The sequence below is a fragment of the Lathamus discolor genome, chromosome 5, assembly GCF_037157495.1.
Source record: "Lathamus discolor isolate bLatDis1 chromosome 5, bLatDis1.hap1, whole genome shotgun sequence".
In the NCBI taxonomy this organism is placed as follows: Eukaryota; Metazoa; Chordata; class Aves; order Psittaciformes; family Psittacidae; genus Lathamus; species Lathamus discolor.
In genome coordinates, this window is record NC_088888.1 from 7628503 (window position 1) to 7648302 (window position 19800).

General features: G+C 43.7%; 1 long non-coding RNA gene across 4 annotated transcripts in view; it reads left to right on the forward strand.

Annotated features, from left to right (window-relative positions):
- The first annotated feature begins 231 nt into the window (after window positions 1-231).
- LOC136016003 (uncharacterized) overlaps window positions 232-19800 on the forward strand; it is a 257578-nt gene continuing 238009 nt past the window's right edge. Inside the window, exons 1-2 of one of the 4 annotated variants that reach the window (XR_010613452.1) lie at window positions 232-473; window positions 14883-16289. This is a non-coding gene — a long non-coding RNA (uncharacterized LOC136016003). Of the gene's footprint in view, window positions 474-787; window positions 948-9315; window positions 9399-14882; window positions 16290-19800 lie in introns of those variants that run through there. The other 3 variants (XR_010613450.1, XR_010613449.1, XR_010613451.1) reach the window with 3 other exon arrangements.

Consider the following 19800-nt stretch of genomic DNA (forward strand, 5'->3'; position numbering starts at 1 on the left):
AAGTAAAGGCACAGGTAGGAGAAAAGCCTAAGCTCTCAGTCATAAAGGTGGTGTATCATAAAGTCACAGAGTGGTTTGGATTGGAAGGACCTTAAAGCTCAGCTGCAGAGCTGATAACTAGAGTGTCTGAGGGTAGCTCACATGTGTGAATGATCAGAGACATGCACAGGTGTGGGCACACAACCTGCAATCAGGCTGCTGCTGAGGCACTCCCCTGACTTTCAGTGTTCCTCACGTCTGAAAGTGCTCTCTTGGAACCATCTCCTTTCTGTGTTATTTCTTCTTCCAGATTTGGGTTTGGATGCAGTCTGTGACAACAGAATATCTCAGTAGAAGTGCTGACCTCACTCCATTTTCAGGATGAAAATGTGGTGAAAGCAGGACAAAAGACAGCAACATCAGAATATGCAGTTTGGAGCAGAGCTTATTAATTGCAGACTGGTGTTTCCAACTGAGTTTCATATGGATTTCATGTGAGTGTATGCAGAATTCATGGTAAGATAGGAGAGATTTCTGTTGATCTACATGATGTGACTATTTGGCTCAAGCAAGCAGTTGGTTGGTACTTCTTAAAATGCTTATTTACTTGCCACAGTGGGCTCACTAAGAGATCTTGTTCATTAAAGCTTATTCAAGCAAAACACTTGTCTCAGGGCCCCTGAAGGCACCAGTAACCCTTAATTGTCCTGACCAGCCTCACCTGGCACCCACCCCACAAACTCCCTCTGCTCATTTCTGCAGCTCTATTTAAGCTGTGTTCTGGGTTGTGTTTTGGGTTTGAGTTATGTTGTAGGTGTGCTTGTTTCTGGTCTTGCTTTCTGATTTGGTCTTTGGATTTGCCAGATTGTTGCTTTCATTTTTTCTGAGCTGCCTGTGAGATGTCTAGCTGTTCCTGCTTTGGTTGCCTTCAGCTCACCTTCCCACTTGGAGCTGCCCTGTCCCTGCAGGTGAGAAACTCCCTGTGACTTCTCTAATTGCCTCTATTTTCAATGTTGTTATTCTCTTCTGAAGAACTTCTATGAAATGCAGCACAAATGAAAGAGTTGTAACAGCTAAGACGATACAAGCCAGGCGTAAGAGTAGAATTATCCCCTCCAAGCAAGTTGTGACTTTTCAAGAAAAAATGAAGTAGTTTAAAGTAGTAATGTGTGTAGTTTAAAGACTTAAGGTGGCTGAAAGGGGTTAGCAGTGGAAACTGCTGTGGAAAAAAAGCTCCTTTATGTGCTGGTGCTCACTTAAAAAAATTAATTTGGAGCTGGGTGGTTTCATCGTGTTTGAAGTGCAAACACTAATCTTAGTGGCTTCATCATTATTGTTTTCTGTTGTTATTATTGAGTCTCTTAATTCTGTATCTAGGCTAATGCAGTTCTCTTGGCTGTGTGCTTTCTGAATGATAAGTAGTGTCATCTACCTAGGTTTGTGAAAGGGGAAGGGAAGTATGAGAATAAAGTTCTTAACATGCTTTGGGAGATGGAGAAGCCTGTCGGGCTCTGCAGAGCCCTAGGAGCTCTGGGTGTCTTTGAGCAGCCATCAAGCTAAAACAGGCACTGTTACGCATCAACATAATCTTGTGTGGAGAAAATGGGGCTGGCTATGAAAGGCAGGGTACAAGGTGTGTTCAGCTGAAGCGGTTGTGGTTTATTCACCTCTTGTTGTGTTTTTTAAATGCTGAGGGCACACTTGGTGCATCTCTGGGCAAGGATGTAAAAGAGGAGTGAGATGGGATGGCTCTAAGCAGACAGTGTCTCATGGCCAGATTGCTCGTAGTGGAGGAGGAGAGCAGGGGATGTTTAATTCCATTCACTGTAGCTTTTCCAAATACAGGAGGGACTCTCCAGCCATTCTAGTCTCTGTACAAAGTTTGTGGGCCCAGCAGTGGCTCTAGACACATGCTGTTTTCATAGGTTGCACTCTCCTGACTATTTATTAAGTGCCAGATTTACTTGCAGCAATATAATTGTGATTGCCAAAGAACATATTTTGGCATCCCCCATTGAGGACTCTTGGTTTTAATGTCTCTGCTATGCAGTGCCACTCTACCATTGCATCACAAACGCTCTTCAGTAACTGCCTGCACAGTTTAGAGCCACCCTGAACCAACTGAGTAAGAAATCACTTAGGAAATGCTTATGCATTAAGTGTGCATGCTTAGAGCATCAAAGTCTGTTCAGGAACCTCAACAGGCAGTGGGCTTTGCTGGGTGTATTCTTTTTCTCTGATGGGTTTTGTGTGGGGTTTTTTGTTTTCTTATGAAACAAACACAGTTATCCCAAAATCATCTGTGGTTTAACAACAGAGTGATGCTAATCTAAAATATGCTTGCTTTTTTGCCTGTTATTACAAGCCAAATGCCTGGCTACAGCCCTCAAATGTGTTTTTATTTGGTTGCTTCAGAAAGATGTGTGGCAGAGAGCAAAGTCTTTGTGCAGCCATTGACCATTTCTGCTGCTGGATTTAATAAATGCTGTTTGAGTTTGTATTCCCTTGCTGGCTTATTTTGGGGAATTGCCCACCCCTGTGAAATCTGAAAGTTCAAGAGAAGAAACTATGAAAGGGAATATCTAATTCCTTTACTCTAGCTGCTCGTTTATTGCCTCAATTAATCTATGGTTGCAAGTCCCTCCATTTATGGAAAATTACTGGAGTGGCTGTGTGCACTCTGCATAGCTGAAAGCTGGATTTTAATAAATGTGGGGTCTTTAGTATGTGGACATAGGCTGGCCTTTGAAATCCATCAAGGCTTGTCCAGCCTGCTCTGAATAATTTCAAGAAGCCAGTGCATAATTAATGAAACATGGTATCAGATCTTTCACCTGTGGGCTGTCAGCCTTATTCCAAGCAAATGTGAGTTTTGTTCTGAACTTGTCCCCCTCCTTTAGACTGTCTTTGCTTACACACTCATATGATTTATCTCTGCAAAATATGTATTGATAAGTAGTTACCAGTTGTTCAGTAGTAAGGCTGAACTAGCAATATAATTAATTATATAATGCTGTGTAATTTGTAATAAGGCCTTGAGTACTACAGTACTCAGTAGTCACTGTGAGCGAGTTAGCTTCAGCTGAAGGTACCTCATGGGGAGCATGTGGACAGGCTCGTCTGGATTGCAGATCAAGGTGAGGAAACAAGAGCTGGTGTTCCCTCTGATCCAGGAAAGGAGTGAATCTTGTTTACCCTTCTCTTAAGTATTTGACTGCTTCCACTTAATAGATTAGTCATAATTCTTTATCCATGCAACTTGAAATGCTCCACAGAAATGGTTAGTCACAGTGGGGAAGGAAGAGGTGGAAAGAGGTGTTTACTCTTTGTATAGCTACCAGAGTTCTGGTTTGGGATGTATATGTAAATGTAGCATAGATTCATAAATGTATATAGCAATATGAACATATTTTAAAGGTCATAGAGTGGTACTGGGAGCTGCTCTAAGGTCTCCCTGGAGCCTTCTCTTCTCCAGGCTGAACCAGCCCAGCTCTCTCAGCCTGTCTCCAGAGCAGAGCTGCTCCAGCCCTCGGAGCATCCTTGTGGCCTCCTCTGGACTCACTCCAACAGCTCCACATCCCTCTTGTGTTGTTGCCTCCAGAGCTGGATGCAGGACTGCAGGTGGAGTAAATAAACATGTATAAATATACAGACTCCCTGTGTCAGAGGGAAACAAACAGTTGTATTTACTGACATTTAAAAAAATAAACCCCCAGTAAAGGGTTATGTTGGCTCAGTTCCTCCCTAAACCCTCTATGTTTGGGACAGCTTGTCCTAATGGCATCAGGCTAATTTGACAACTGCTGAGTTCTCCCATATTTTTTCCCTCTTTGTTTTGATGAGCTGTTCTGGTTGTTAATCTTGCCAAGTCATTTTAAAATTGATTATAGAAAGGAATCTATTGACTTTTCCATGGATAGTGCCACTGATTTCAATTAGACCAACTGAAAGTAAGTATGGACTTCGCATGGCAGGTTGGGTTTTTTTTAAGGTGGTGTTGTATAAATGTGTGTTTAAAAAGGCCCCATTTGCACATGCATGACAGCTGATAAAGCTCAAAAAAGTAAATGGGAGGGAGGGAATGGCAAACCAAGAAGCCTCTTCATGAATCTATGCCCACTTAACATACCTCCCTCATTTCCAACTAGAAGCACATAGTCCACTGATAGCTTTCTAACCCATCAGGTAATCTTAGCTTTGTAAGTATCTACCTGGAAAGCATCATTTTAACCCCTACTTCTGTTCTGGTGGCCGAGTGACCTTTTCAGTTTACTGCATAAAGTTATTAGTGACTGGTGGTTTGTGCCTTTACTCAATGCTTTGTTCTCATGTAATCTGTGTTTTTTCCCAATGTCTGTAACTGGCAGAGGGAGAGGTGGACTTCGGCCTCTGCTCCTGTATGGGTGGTCACTCACCTGGGAACAGAATCTCTCTTTCCTCTGTGCAGCCTTATCTCCACAAGATGAAGGCACTGACTGCCCCAAATTAAGCCATTGTCTGCACTGGGAAATCGCTTGTTTACAATTTACCAGCTATTTGCAAAGCCGCTGTTAACCTGTAGAAAAAGATATTTTGCAATTAGGAGAGGGAATTTTATGCCGCTGGACTTGACCAAGAGCTGTGATTATATATAAATTAGCTTTCTTGCACCCCACCCCACCCCCCTCACCTTCCCCCGAATTCTCTCCTAGGCTTTGATCAGGCTGCATTGCCTTTCTTGCTGGTTGTAAAACCCAACCTGTATTATGCCTGAAAACAACACCAGCAAAGTGTGTTATGTTAGCTGCACCACTAAATGAAACAAACCTTATTATTTTATGTTTTTAGTCAAAGTTCAGTGGTTGAAATGTCAGCCTTCTAGCTTGTTAAGCTCTTCAAGGATTACGAGCTTATAGGAAAAAGACGATGACTTTCTTCTTGATTAAAAATGAACTATTTCAGCTTTGGAAACTGCTCCCTAATTAAAAAGTAAATCATATTATAGGTTCTCCATGATGAACTGATAATAATTGAAAATTATCATTTTATTACCTTATATACCAATAAAATGGCATAGTATTTGCCAGTGGGAAGTGAAAAATAACCTTACAATTGTCTTGCTGATACACGTGTGCTTATAGATATTAAAGGGCCTTACTTGCGTGTTTCTTGTGGCTTAATGCTTTTATTATCTTGAATGTCATATAGAAATAAAAAATTATTTCCCATCACATTTTAAATATTCTGTAATAAACCTTGGCTGTGCCATTAAGTCCTCAGGAACTATTAACTGCTTTTACAGTAACAGAATTTACATTTGGGCATACTGTAGGTGTTGGCTCAAGTACAGGACATTGAGGGGTTGGTCTTCATGCCATAATAAAAGATATTTCTATCTTTTTCTCAGTGTTAGATGCTGTCCAGCCTGCAGATGAGGTGATGGTGCAGTGTGTACAGGAGTGGTAGGACTGCTGGTCTTTCACCAGCTCTCATTCCAAAATCATTTTGAGGGCTGTTCAAAATCATTTAGCCTCAGATGTCTGAGCTTGTGGATCAGCCTTGTATGTAAGCAACAAGACTTCTACAAAGCTGCACCGGGGAGGTTTAGACTGAATATTAGGAGAAATGTCTTACCCAAAAGGGCAGTCAGGCATTGGAGGCTTATAACAGACATTAGGAAGAAGTTCTTTCCTGTGAGGGTGGTGAGGCCCTGGCACAGGTTGCCCAGAGAAGCTGTGGGTGCCCCGTCCCTGGCAGTGTTCAAGGCCAGGTTGGATGGGGCTTGGAGCAAGCTGGTCTAGTGGAAGGTGTCCCTGCCCGTGGAAGGTGTCCCTGCCCATGGCAGGGGGCTGGAACTGGATGAGCTTTAAGGTCCCTTCCAAATCATTCTAGGATTCTAATGTCAGATGCGATGTTGTGCTTGTACAAATTTATGTAGGTAAAATAAACTGAAAAACAATATATTTTTGATGTGAGTTCTGTCATGCAATATAGTCATGGTATAGCAAAAGGGCTGCTGAAGCCACACAGCATTTTAATAAGTCTGTGTTCTGGTCCTAGGGGTATTTGAAGTACAGTCTTGGTGACAGTGGCTTTAGGAAAAAGTGAGTGTCAGATGCAATTAGGCTATTTCCCATTTAGTAGAATTATTACCTTGCTTTTACTGCAGCTTCATAGTCAAGGAGCCTTGGTGACTGCTCAGTGTATGTGGGGGTGGAGTAAAGCTAATAGAAGAGGACAAATGGGAATACAGCCTTTCCCAAAGCACTCTTTATGCCTGGGAGCTTGAGCAAGGAGAGCTCTGCAGAACCTTTACTTCCTCCTGTCACTGGCCCATGTCACTTCAGAGGGATAAACTGGTCTTGTGAGATCGCACCCATGTGCACACAGGGGTAGGGGTCTCCCTAGGGATAGGACAGGTGGAGAAGCAGGGAGAGATGGATGGTTTGGTTCTGTGGCATGTGACATGGAGCACTCCCTGTTGCTAGTCCTGTGTCTGTAACACAACTCATACATACTAGGTGACAATCCCGGAAATACCATCCAAAGCCAGCATCAATGTTGTTATTTTCCTATTTGCCTGAGCCTAGTGTTGTCTCTTCTCCAGTGTCCTAACTGGGCAATGAATTGTTCCCCTATGACTTCTGAATGGTTTTGAAATTCGGTATCTCAGTTCCTGGTTTGGAAAATGAATAACTGATAATTTAAGGGAGAATGATGAGCTGTCCTGTCACCCTTTATTTAACTCCAGCAGATAGCCTGTATGATCTAAATGACAATAAGTTACATTTTTGTCGTTGATGAAGGGAGTCTCAGAATTGATGTCACATATGTTTGGTATCTATCCAAATACCTATTGGGTGTTTTGTAGCTTAGGAATGGCTGAATTAAACTCAGTTGGGCATGCTGTATTTCCTGTTTCATAGCTATTTGTCAGCAAGTGGAACAAAACTTAAACTGACTTCAGTACCAACAAGATTTTGACTGTGTTAAAATGACACTTAAGTTGTGGTAGCAACTGCCTTGGTTGATACCATGTAAGCAGCTCTGTCTTGCTCTGCTAGTTTGTTAGCTGTAACTTTGTGACTGTTTAAGCTTCAAGGTCGAAATCTTCCAAGTGTCTCTCCAATTTACTTAAGTTTATTCACAATTTAAATATAAAAAGTATTTGCCAAAATTTTGGAGAAAGAAAACGCCTTTTAGTAGTCTCCATTACACACGCATGCGTCAGCATTTGCTTTGCTCATCTGAAACCCTGATGTTCTAAGACTGTAGGTATTTTTGGTTCTAATGCTTCTGTGCAGGTGTGTGCCTTTTGGGTCCTGGGGAATCTCTTTTAAATTAGACTAGGACACTGAAAATGCTGTTTGAGTATGCCCTGCATAAATTCACCTGTAGCTTTGGAGAGGCATTAGGAAGGAAGGTGGGATTTACTTTCTTTTACTAAGGAACTGAGGAAGTGTGAGCCTTTTTGTTACTGTGGTGTGTGCTCTGTACCAGGAGATTCAGATATCTTCAGGAATATTAAGGATATGATCAAGTATGCAAGAAGAGGCAGGCGCTTGTAAGTCTGAAAGGTCCGTAGCTTCGTTAGCATGTCTGCTGGCTAAAGGTGTGATGTGTAGAGTGATGGTGGCAGGATGCTAGTATCTTCTGAGCATGCTTTTGTGATTAACCCTGATTTTAACCATGGTTTTGTGATTAACTGAGTATGAGTTACGGATCCAAGGTGCTAATCCCCCAGAATTAGCACACCTGGCTTTACCAAGCCTTTAGGATATTAGACTACCTCTTACCATTTCAAGGAATGAAGCCAAGGAATTCCTGGGAAAGCTGTGGGGCTCTCCCCTGTTGCTGACTGGTACCATATGGATGATACAGCATAGCTACTTCTCCTGCAGGAGTTTGTGACCTCAAATCAGTTATGGAAATAAGATGACATCCCTTCTGAAAGGTGAAAACCATGCACTTACTGTTTGAGAATGACGATCATTCTGTGGATTCTGTATAGAGTATTAAGCTCTTTATGAGGGATAAAGAAAAAGAAAACCTGTATTAAGCCTCTCCCTCCCCCGGCAAATACTCTGGTTCACATGTCTCACTGTATGTAGGTTGTTTGGAGAAGTGACATGTAATGTCATACTCTGTGCACCTGTATTTCCTGAAAAGCCAGTTTAACCGTTCTGATTCATAAGTTAAATTATTTGTTAATTCATTTGTTAATTCTCAAGGAAGTCATTCTTCCCATAAAAATTTTGGGAGGCTCAATGTGGTTCTTCAGTCGAACCAGAAAGCTTTATGACTTATTTTAAAGGTAAAAATCGGTATTCTGTACTGTTGTGTTACGTTTAATGTCTACATAATGTGAAAAGGCTGACAAACTAAGTCAGATCTTTCACTTAAGTATTCAATGTGTTTCTTGCCTCAGCATTCCCATTGCTTTAACTGAGAAAGTCAGTACGGAGGTTATCTTGTGGTGCCAGGTCAGTAAGGTAAAAAGCGTATGTAGTACATGCCAAAGATCATGGAATCCCAGACTGGTTTGGGCTGGAAGGGACCTTAAAGCTCTTCCAGTTCCAACCTCCTGCCACGGGCAGGGACACCTTCCACTAGAGCAGGTTGCTCTGAACCCTGTCCAACCTGGCCTTGAACACTGCTAGGGGTGGTAAAGTGTGTGCTTTGATCTCAACATTTCAATGTTCGCAGCCTTTTAATGCTTGGAGTTTTGATTGCTGGTCAGTAGTGACACAATTGGTGATTTAGGATGAAGAATGAAGCCAATTATGCATTAAAATAAATGTTTTACATAGATGCTTTTCAAATAATCCCCTTAAGCTACTGGGTTTGCCATTGCTTGCAAAGACCCCCAGAGTGATTGTAGGGTAATTTGTGTGTGCCCAACACTCTCTTCATACAGAAAACTTCCCTTCCATAGAACGGAAGCAAATCTTATGACAGTTGTAGTCACTTAAGAGCAAACACAGTTTCTTACATACAGCATAAATTGTGTGTTTTAAATGCTGTGTAGCTTTCAATGTGGTTTATTTGTGGAGCTTCTTTACCACCTAAAAATATAAGCTACTCCATAAATAATTGTTCAGGCTTAGTTGCAAAGTGACAGAGCAATGTTTCATGTACAGTACTTTATCGATGGAACAATTTGATTGAAATGCATGGCAAAACTCTGACAGTGGAAGGAATTATTTCAATGTTGACATAATTTCCAATGGGATTTGAGGCACTTAATGTCTTTTCAGCAATAGCTATCTAATATGGCATGTACATAAGTTAACTATGGAGAGGCATTATCTTTCAGTTTTGGTGGTGTCAGTTGTATTTCTGCCCTCTTGTAGGTGTTCAGGAACATGTCAAATTCCTAGGTGGCTCTTTTTGAAGAACTTTAGAAGTCTGGGAAATCCATTTGTGTCTCCATGTAATGAGTAAGAATTTAATCTCTGCTATGAGCTTTCTGCTTCATTTATCACTTTCACATTTCAGTCTCCTGACATGGTGGATCTGTATCTGATATTTAAAACTGAAACATCTAACTAGGAGGTAGTTGGAGGGAGTCAGTGATACTGCTTGTGTTCGCTGTGAGCAAATAAATGACCTGCTCAGGCAGGTGGCTGAACTGAGGGAGGAGGTAGAAAGGTTGAGAGCCATTAGAGAGTGTGAAAGTGAAATAGATTGGTGGAACCGCACCCTAAGGCAAGGGCAGAGGGAAGTGGTTCAACAAGATATGGATCCCCTTCCCTCCTACCATCAGACAGAAGGAGAGAGCTTAATGGACAAGGATGGATGGAGGGAGGTTCCTCCTCGGAGAGGTAAGCGAAAACCCTCACAATCCCTTCCTCCCTCCCAGTTGCCCTTGAATAACAGGTACGAGGTCTTGGAAATTCAGGGCCAGGTGAATGGAGATGGTGAGGCAAATCTATCTAGTGAGTCGCCCAGGGCTAGTCACTCACCCACATACCTCAGAACTTCCCCAACCAAGAAGAAAAGAAGAGTAATTGTGGTGGGTGACTCCCTTCTGAGGGGAACAGAAGGGCCCATTTGTCGACCGGATCCACCCCACAGGGAGGTCTGCTGCCTGCCTGGGGCTCGGATTAGAGATGTTAAAAAGAAGCTCTCTGAACTGGTGCAGCCGTCTGACTACTACCCACTGCTGGTTTTTCAGGTTGGCAGTGACGAAATTATTACGAGGAACGTAAGGGCAATGAAGAGAGACTACAGGGCCCTGGGACGGCTGGTTAAAGGGTCTGGAGCGCAAGTGGTGTTTGCCTCCATACCTGTTACAAGCGAGGGTGAAGGGATATATAAGAAGACTCTGCAGGTTAATGTATGGCTACGTGACTGGTGCCAAAGGCAGGGGTTTGGGTTTTTCAGTCACGGGCTGCTGTATGGGACACCTGGTTTGCTGGTGACAGGCGGGATACACCAGTCCCAGAGAAGAAAAAGGGTTTTGGGGCAGGAGTTAGCAGGGCTTATTGACAGGGCTTTAAACTAGTTATGAAGGGGGGAGGGGATTTAACTGGGCCTGTTGGGGACAAGCCCAAGAGGAACATGCTAGGGATTGAAGGATGGCGGGCTAAGGAGGACTATCAATCTCTTGTTTCACTTGTGGGAAAGGATAGCTTTTTAGACCCTGTCCCGCAGGGGAAAAAGGGTACTAGGACTGGCTCCCTGAAATGCCTGTACACCAATGCACGCAGCATGGGGAATAAACAGGAGGAGTTAGAAGTCTGTGTGCGGGCTAAAGGTTATGATCTAGTGGCGATTACAGAGACATGGTGGGACAGTTCACATGACTGGAATGTGGTCATGGATGGCTATGTCCTTTTTAGGAAAGATAGGTCAGCAAAGCGAGGTGGTGGAGTTGCTCTTTACGTGAGAGAGCAACTAGAATGTATTGAGTTCTGTCCGGGGTCGGATGAGGAGCAAGTGGAATGTCTGTGGGTACGAATCAAGGGGCTGACTGGCATGGGTGATACAGTTGTGGGGGTCTATTACAGACCTCCTGATCAGGACGAAGGAGTTGATGAGGCTTTCTACAGGCAACTGGAAGTAGCCTCGCGACTACATGCCTTAGTCGTCGTGGGGGACTTTAACTACCCCGATATTTGCTGGAAGACTCACACAGCCAGTCATTCACAGTCTAGGAGGTTCCTCGAGTGCATTGATGATAATTTCTTAATGCAAATGGTGGACGTACCAACTAGGGGAGCAGCGCTGCTAGATTTAGTACTCGCCAACAAGGAGGGTTTGGTCGAAGTGGTGACGGTCAATGGCAGCCTTGGCTGCAGTGACCATGAGATGGTGGAGTTTAGGATCCTGTGTGGGAGGAATAGAATACCTAGCAAAGCCACAGTTCTGGATTTCCGAAGGGCCAACTTTGGCCTCTTCAGTCAACTGCTAAGGGAAGTCTCATGGGAAAGTGTACTAGGTGGTAAAGGGGCTCAAGATAGTTGGTTAGCATTCAAGGACCGCTTCTTCCAAGCTCAGGATCGGAGCGTCCCAATGAGTAGGAAGTCAAGTAAGGGATCTAGGAGACCGGCGTGGTTAAACAAGGAGCTGCTGGGCAAACTCAAGTGGAAAAGGAGAATCTATGGATTATGGAAGGAGGGGCTGGCCACTTGGGAGGAATATCGGACAGTTGTTAGAGGATGTAGGGAGGCAATTAGGACAGCTAAGGCCTCCTTGGAACTCAATCTTGCTAGTCGGGTTAAAGACAATAGAAAGGGCTTCTTCAAACACATAGCAAATAAAACTAAAACAAGAGGCAATATAGGCCCACTGCTAAATGAAGTGGGTACCCTGGAGACAGAGGATATAAAGAAGGCAGAGGTGCTAAATGCCTTCTTTGCCTCTGTCTTTACTCCTGCAGACTCTCCCCGAGGGCCCCGGATTTCTATAGCCCCAGAAGGAGTCAGGACAAAGGAGGAGTTTGCTTTGGTAGATGAGGATTGGGTTAGGGATCAGCTATGCAAACTGGACATCTGTAAATCGATGGGTCCGGATGGAATGCACCCACGGGTGCTGAGGGAGCTGGCGGAGGTCATTGCTAGGCCACTTTCCATCATCTTTGGTAAGTCGTGGGAAACGGGCGAGGTGCCTGAGGATTGGCGGATGGCAAAGGTCACACCAATCTATAAGAAGGGCAAGAAGGAGGACCCGGGTAATTATAGACCGGTCAGCCTTACCTCCATCCCTGGAAAGATGATGGAACAACTTATTCTTGACTCCATCACTAGGCATATCAAGGATGAGGGGGTCATTAAGAACAGCCAACATGGTTTTATGAGGGGGAAGTCATGTATGACCAACCTTATAGCCTTCTATGAGGAAGTGACTAGGTGGAGGGATGATGGTAGAGCGGTAGATGTAGTTTTTCTTGATTTCAGTAAGGTATTTGATACTGTCTCCCACAGCATCCTCATAGATAAGCTAAGGAAGTGTGGGCTTGACGATCAAGTAGTGAGGTGGATCGAGAACTGGTTGAAAGGAAGAAGGCAGAGAGTTGTGGTCAATGGCGCAGAATCTAGCTGGAGGTCTGTGACTAGTGGAGTCCCTCAGGGGTCGGTGCTGGGACCGGTGCTGTTTAATATTTTCATCAATGACCTGGATGAGGGAACTGAGTGCACCCTCAGCAAGTTTGCTGATGACACAAAACTGGGAGGAGTGGCTGACACACCAGAGGACTGTGCTGCCATTCAGCGAGACCTGGACAGGCTGGAGAGTTGGGCGGGGAGAAACTTGATGAAATTTAACAAGGGCAAGTGTAGAGTCTTGCATCTGGGGAAGAACAACCCCATGTACCAGTACAGGTTGGGGGTTGACCTGCTGGAAAGTAGTGAAGGGGAAAGGGACCTGGGGGTCCTGGTGGATAGGAGGATGACCATGAGCCAGCAATGTGCTCTTGTGGCCAAGAAGGCAAATGGCATCTTAGGGTGCATTAGAAAGGGAGTGGTTAGTAGGTCAAGAGAGGTTCTCCTCCCCCTCTACTCAGCCTTGGTGAGGCCACATCTGGAATATTGCGTCCAGTTCTGGGCCCCTCTGTTCAAGAAGGACAGGGAATTGCTTGAAGGAGTCCAGCGCAGAGCCACAAAGATGATTAAGGGAGTGGAACATCTCCCTTATGAGGAGAGGCTGAGGGAGCTGGGTCTCTTTAGCTTGGAGAAGAGGAGACTGAGGGGTGACCTCATCAATGTTTACAAATATGTAAAGGGTAGGTGTCAGGATGATGGAGCTAGGCTTTTTTCAGTGATATCCAGTGATAGGACAAGGGGCAATGGGTGTAAACTGGAACATAGGAAGTTCCACGTTAACATCAGGAAGAACTTCTTTACTGTAAGAGTGACAGAGCACTGGAACAGGTTGCCCAGAGGGGTTGTGGAGTCTCCTACACTGGAGATATTCAAGGCCCGCCTGGACAAGTTCCTGTGTGATGTACTGTAGGTTACCCTGCTCTTGCAGGGGGGTTGGACTAGATGATCATTTGAGGTCCCTTCCAACCCTTGGGATTCTGTGATTCTGTGATTCTGTAATAAACAAAGCATCTTGTTATTTCTCTGTGCAAACTGTGATTGGCTGTAGATAACTCTAACTTTCTTCAGCTGTTCCTTCACAGTGCTTTATAAACTGCATACATAGAGAAGGGATAGTCTTTCCCTGTGTGAAGCTGGTGTACTAGGATCTAGAATGTTCTCTCTCTAGTTCTGCCACATACTATTAGATGATTTTGGTCAAATAATTGCCGTGATACTTTCTTTCATATCAATGGGGGGGCTGTTATATGAATATAGTAATTTGACAGTTCAGCTGTGACAATCTGTGCTTGAAGAACCCTGAAATTACTGAGCAGAAGCCCTTATATAAATTTAAACGGTGAGAAGAATGATTTATTAATAGCCCTTTTCAGCGTAAATTTGAGTCAAGTCTGTGTGCCCAGCTATATAAAGCAATTCATGGGCTGTGTAAATGACTTGCTGATATGAAAGAAGCTTATAGTAACAGTTGAAAACTGCTGTACCACACAGAGATGGACTCAACTCTGCCTCCGTCTTCCCCATTATTCATTCCATAAAACAAAAAATTAACTTCTTGCAAAGCAATATTTACGTGTGTCTTTATTTTCTGATTAGCATTGTAATACAGCTTTTTCCTTGGCTGCAAATAGTTAGGAAATCAAAAGAAGCACTGACTATATGGAATATGAAACAAAATACTCCAGAAATTTTAGCGTCACTTAAGCCAGGAGATCTGATAGCGATCTGGCCTGTTAAAATGACAAATATAGCTCTAAGAGGTTTGCCACTTTTTGGTATTATCCATGGAATAATAGCTTAAGAAAAAAAGAATATGAATGAGTATTAGTACTGAAAGATCTTGAGGCAACAAACCAGGTTTAATGGTTTCTTACGAGTATTCCTCCTATTTGGGTGTCTTAATTGTCTGAGAGTAGGAGTTGCATGTCTGAGTCAGTTTTATGACCTGTCTCAGACTAGATAACAAGCTATGAGAGCATTTTTGTGTGTAACCCAAACTCTTCTACCTGGGTCATTGTCACTGTATTGCTGATAGTTGCATCTTTCCTGGGGTGGTTTGGCTACAGATTATCATAGAATCACAAGCTGGTTTGGGTTGGGAAGGATCCTAAAGCTCATCCAGAATCCAACCAGCTGCCACTGGCAGGGACACCTTCCACTAGACCAGGTTGCTCCAAGCCTCATCCAGCCTGGCTTTGAACACTGCCAGGGATGGGGCAGCCACAGCTTCTTTGGGCCTTCTCTTCTCCAGGCTGAAGAAATCCAACTCTCTCAGCCCACCAGTGGCTACCACTGGCAAGATAAACTGCCACTGGATAATTTTACAGCAATGATGCAGGTCTCTTCTGACATCAGACACTTTTTTCTTCTTTCCCACAGGCAAATGTACCTTTAATACATGAGGTTATTCACAGAATCTGCGACATTCCTGGATTCTGCTTGGAGAGGGAAAAGGTGGAACAGCACCCACAAAGTAGCCATTAGATAAACAGCCTGTTTCACTCTTCAGAGCTCTCCTGCGGCTTTGATGAAAGGTGTGATGGATGGACGAAGGTTGCAGAAAGAAATAATCTGCTCTTGGCTATTTGAGCAGGAGACTCTGACCTCGGTGTCCCAGGGGAGATTTTTGAGTCAACCCTATCATTCCTGTAAGGCTTTATCAGTAGCAAAGAGTGGTGATCCTTTCATCCTGCAGCATTAACACAGTTGCTGTCAGAAACTCTGCAAATACTTGAGACAAAACTGACTTCCGGGCTTGGAAAACCTTGGGTGTTCTGGACTTCCTTGATTGTGGCAAAGGTGTAGAAGAAAAGTCAGCATTGGTTTGATGGATTGGTCTGTCTCTCTAGGCATTTAAAGATCACCTTGGGAAAAAACAGTCAAACAGATCAGCTGGTCTGGAAGAAGCAAGTGCTAAACCTCTGCAAGGAGAAAACTTTTCCATAAACTTTATCTTTTAAAAAAATCTAGGGGGTAAAACTTGCAGCTGATCTGAAGTAGCAGAAAATGAATGGAAAAGGAGGCTGCTGTAAAGTGGAAGAGATTCTGAACCTGCCCAGTGTGTGCTCTCTTCCTGCCAATTTGTGTGGGACCTATTGCCTTCAGTCTTATCCCTCACTGCTCCAGAAGATGCTGTTCCAGAGACAGGTAAACTTGCTTTATTCTGCTCCTCATGAACTGCTGCTACAGATGAGAACTTAAGCCTGTTGGAGGTTAGTGCTGAGGTCTTGTTTTGTTTTTCCTCTCATATTTGGAGTTATTCCTTTACAAAAGTTGTAGTTAGACTGCACCTTCACAGAAGTTTATGGGTGTCCTGATTGATGCTTCCTTGAGACGTGTTGTAGCAAAGCCAAATAATCACAAATGTTACATACTGAACATTAAGGGCATTTCCACTCTGGGAATTAAAAGTCTTTTGAGTTTATAGATGTTAGATGCTGCAGTGTAATCATCTGGTGGAATCATTGCAAGGCTTGATTAATGGCACAGAGTTTAAGACTGGAATTTGTTACTTGTGTACCTTGCACGCTGTGTAGTGGAAATGTTTTCCAGGACATAAAGCTGCCCCTTCTGCCAGCTGCAGTTTGTGAAAACTCCTAGCTTGCTGGAGCCTTGAGTCTGCTGTCACTGGAGGATGTTCCCCACGTTGCAGTTAAATTTAGGTGTTGCGTTCCCATTGTACTGGAGTACCTATAATGAGGGCTCTGTTAAAACTTGGGTGTATCTTGAGTCTTTATCTGTTTGTCGTGATCCTCAATACAAATTAAATATAGTACCTAAGCAAAATATCTGTGAAATAACTTGATAGCTCTTAGCTTGGCTAAGAAATATAACCCTTTGCTGAATATGTGTATGCAGATTCCAAAGATCTCTTCTAAGACTTGAGGATTAACCAGTAAGTGAGATGGAAATGGTCTTCCTCTTCCCTCCCTTTCAAAAATACATATTTTGATGAGGGCAGATGGACTTTTTGTATCACTAACTGTGATGTGCTGAGCCTCAGTGAGATGTGTGCTTTATTTAAAGTACTGTTTTGCCCAAAAGATTAATTTCTCAGAGGCCAAAAGCAAAGCTTCCTGAAAGAGCTGTGATGTTGATCCAATTCCACTACTTTCAAGCTTTTGATGCCCACTGAAGCGTAATGTGGCCTCAGAAGCAAAAGGAAGGGACTTTTTCACAGATTGTGAAGAAGTGGTGACGTTTCTTAGGTTTATAATTAGTTTCTCAGAAGTTCCAGCATTAACTCTTTTCTGCTGTTGTACGTCTGAACTAAGAAACCTCTTTGTTCCCTGTACCAGTTATCTTTTTCGGGTTGATCAGTCGCTACAGCTCATGCATACCACAAGCCCTCAATTACTAGGAATATGATCAGCTTTGCTGTGCTCTGACTGCACAAAAAGTTCAGCTCTGGCATTCCTAGTTTTAATTATTGTCTTTGCCTGAATGAATGGATTTTGCACAAGCATAGCTGATATTAGTGCAGGTAAGACACTTAAATATAGAGGAGCTGATACTCGAGAAAATATTTGAGGAGTCAGGCTGGTATTTTACTCTTCTAGTGATAGAATAGAGATACGCTATTTCATTGCAGGTTCAGTAGTAATTATTTACACTGATAAGTAGGGATATGGAGCCAAATGTCCTGCCCTGGGCTTTTACTTCAACTTGGTTGAGACTGAGCAAAATAACTAATCTTATGAAAGAGGAACGCAGATGATGTGACAAAACGCGCCTGGGGAATAAGGTTGTGATGTGATCCTATCTCTGAGGAAACCAGCAGGAATCCGGGTGGGAAGTTCTCCAGAGTGTTACTCAGAGCTGCTCTGCTGGCTTCTGAAGGCATGAAGCTACTAAAATTCATTCTTAAAATAATGATCCTTATTTTCCTCTTTCATGAGAAGAAGACAGAAATGTCTATTGTTTTGATGTCAGAAAACAAAGTTGTTCGGAGTTATGCTGGTGTTTAGCACCTCACAGAGTCTGTTGTAATGAGCAAGTGAGGCTTTTCCATGCTTCTAGGGAAATTTAATGAGTGGAAGAGTAACATGAAGGAGGAAGAGTGTTGCTCCTTAGCAAGGCAAGTCAGGTGCTGCTGCTTTGGCATTGGGAAGGGATCATAGAATGGTTTGGGTTGGAAGAGGCCTTAAAGCTCATACAGTTTCACGCCCCTGCCATAGGCAGGGACACCTTCCACTAGACCAGGTTGCTCCAAGGCCCATCAAGCTTGGCCTTGAACACTGCCAGGGGATGGGGCATCTGATGGGGTATCTGATGCAGTTACACGGATGTTGCATGGGGCAACAGTGTGATGCACAGAGGTGCTGTGCTGTAGAAGTGGAGCAGCAGTGTGCCTGCTGTATTAAGAACTCTGCAGAGCTGGCTGGCTTTGCTGGGGATTTCTATGGCTCTGCTAATGTTGGTGCGTGAACGATGACGTGCTGCTCTGTGGGTGCAGTAGATGGCTGCTGATGCTGTGGTCAGGCTGGAAGACTTCAAATCTGGTTCCTCTGGCAAAGTGAAGTGTTACTGGTGCCAGTAGTCCTAGTAAGAGGAATAAAGTACTGTTATGGGTCAGTTACTGTCTAAAACCTCGGAAACAAGGAAAGATAAATAGCTGTTGAAAGGTCAGAATCCTGTATCGGTTAGGCTGTGCATCAGTGGAGCTTTACTCAGAACATGGCTAGAGGGTAAAGGCAGGGGTAATGACTTGTGGGTTTTAGAATGTGTTTTGTAAGTGGTTATGAAGTCTGTGCATGTGTGTTCCTCACTCTCTTGGAGTAACTGCATCAGACTCCAAAACAAAGCAGGTGAAAGATGAGGACGCAGTAAGAATAGGACGGAAGAAATTAGGAATAATATAATATAGGAACAAAAAAATACAGGAAATTTCCCAGTACCTTTGTATTGCATCTTCCGGTCTGTTCTTGGGGAATGCAACACTCGGGTAGCCTCAAGAGCATCTAATGGCATGGAGGAGAAAATTCCTGAAAAGGCAGGAAAGTCTGAGAACAACTACTGAGGAAAGAGATGATAGCTATGTGAAAGAAAGGGTTCCTTCTAGAAAGTAAAGTAGGAACGAATAGTGGTGTTTCAGGAATGGTAGCTGGCAATAAACCAGATACCAGTGCGAGTACCTTCCAAGCAACCGAGCAACAAACTCCAAGAAATACTCTTTATGCAGCTTGTAACGATGTAGTGCCAGCAGTCGTCCTGTAACTAAACACTCCGGTAAAGGAGGGATTACTTGAAGAGGGAACATTTTCATGCTTCACTTATAAGCCAACTGCTTAAGTGCTGGGGTTTTAGATGAATATTCCTTGAACAAGCTATTCCCAATTATCTCCTGCAAGGTTTCTGAAAGACAAATAGTCTGTTAGATGACGTGAGGGGCTTGTGCCATGCTCATAACTAGTTCCAGCTTGGTCATGAAATGAAGCAGAATCCTTGGCATCCTGTGACTTCGAGTGCCACTGGACTGCCCAGTGTCTTCGCTCTTCTCTGAAGCATCTCGCATTGCCTCTGGAATGCTCGTCTGGGTGCTGACAGATGATAGCAACTCTTATGATGGTTGTTTTGGTTCCTTTGATCTCCCCTAACAAAGTACAGTTTGCTCAAAACAACTGAAGGAAGCAGAAGCCATTAATTCTCCTCAAAATTATTCTTGTGTGTCCTGGGTTCAGCAGGAGCAGTCATTTTTTCTCCTTCTTAGTAGCTGGTGCAGCGCTGTGTTTTTGACTTTCAGCCCCGGAACAGAGCTGACAACACCAATGTTTAGTCTGACCAAGGACTTTGTGAGCCTCATGCTCTGCCAGGGAGGAGGGGAGGCTGGGAGGAAGCAGGGACAGGACACCTGACCCAAACTGACCAAAGAGGTATTCCATACCACAGCACATCATGCCTGGGATGTAACGGGGAGTTAGCTGGAAGGGCACTCTCTGCTCAATCAGGCTCGTTTTCAGCGGGTCGTATCGTATTCTCTTGCCTTGTTATTTCCCTTATCATTATTATTATTGGTGGTAGCAGTAGTGGTTTGTGTTATACCTTAGTTACTGGACTGCTCTTATCTCAACCTGTGGGAGTTATATTCTTTTGATTCTCTACCCCATCCCTCCGGGAGCTGGGCGGGGGGGTCGGGGGCTAGGCTGAGTGGCTGACTTGCCAACAGAGTTTAAACCACGACATTGTGCAAACCTCTGTGCTGGCTTTGGTGGCCGCTTGTGGAAATATGCCTAGGATTAATTGCCTTAAAGTCTGATGCACCTCCAGAACTGTTTTAAAACTTGCTTCATTTCTAATT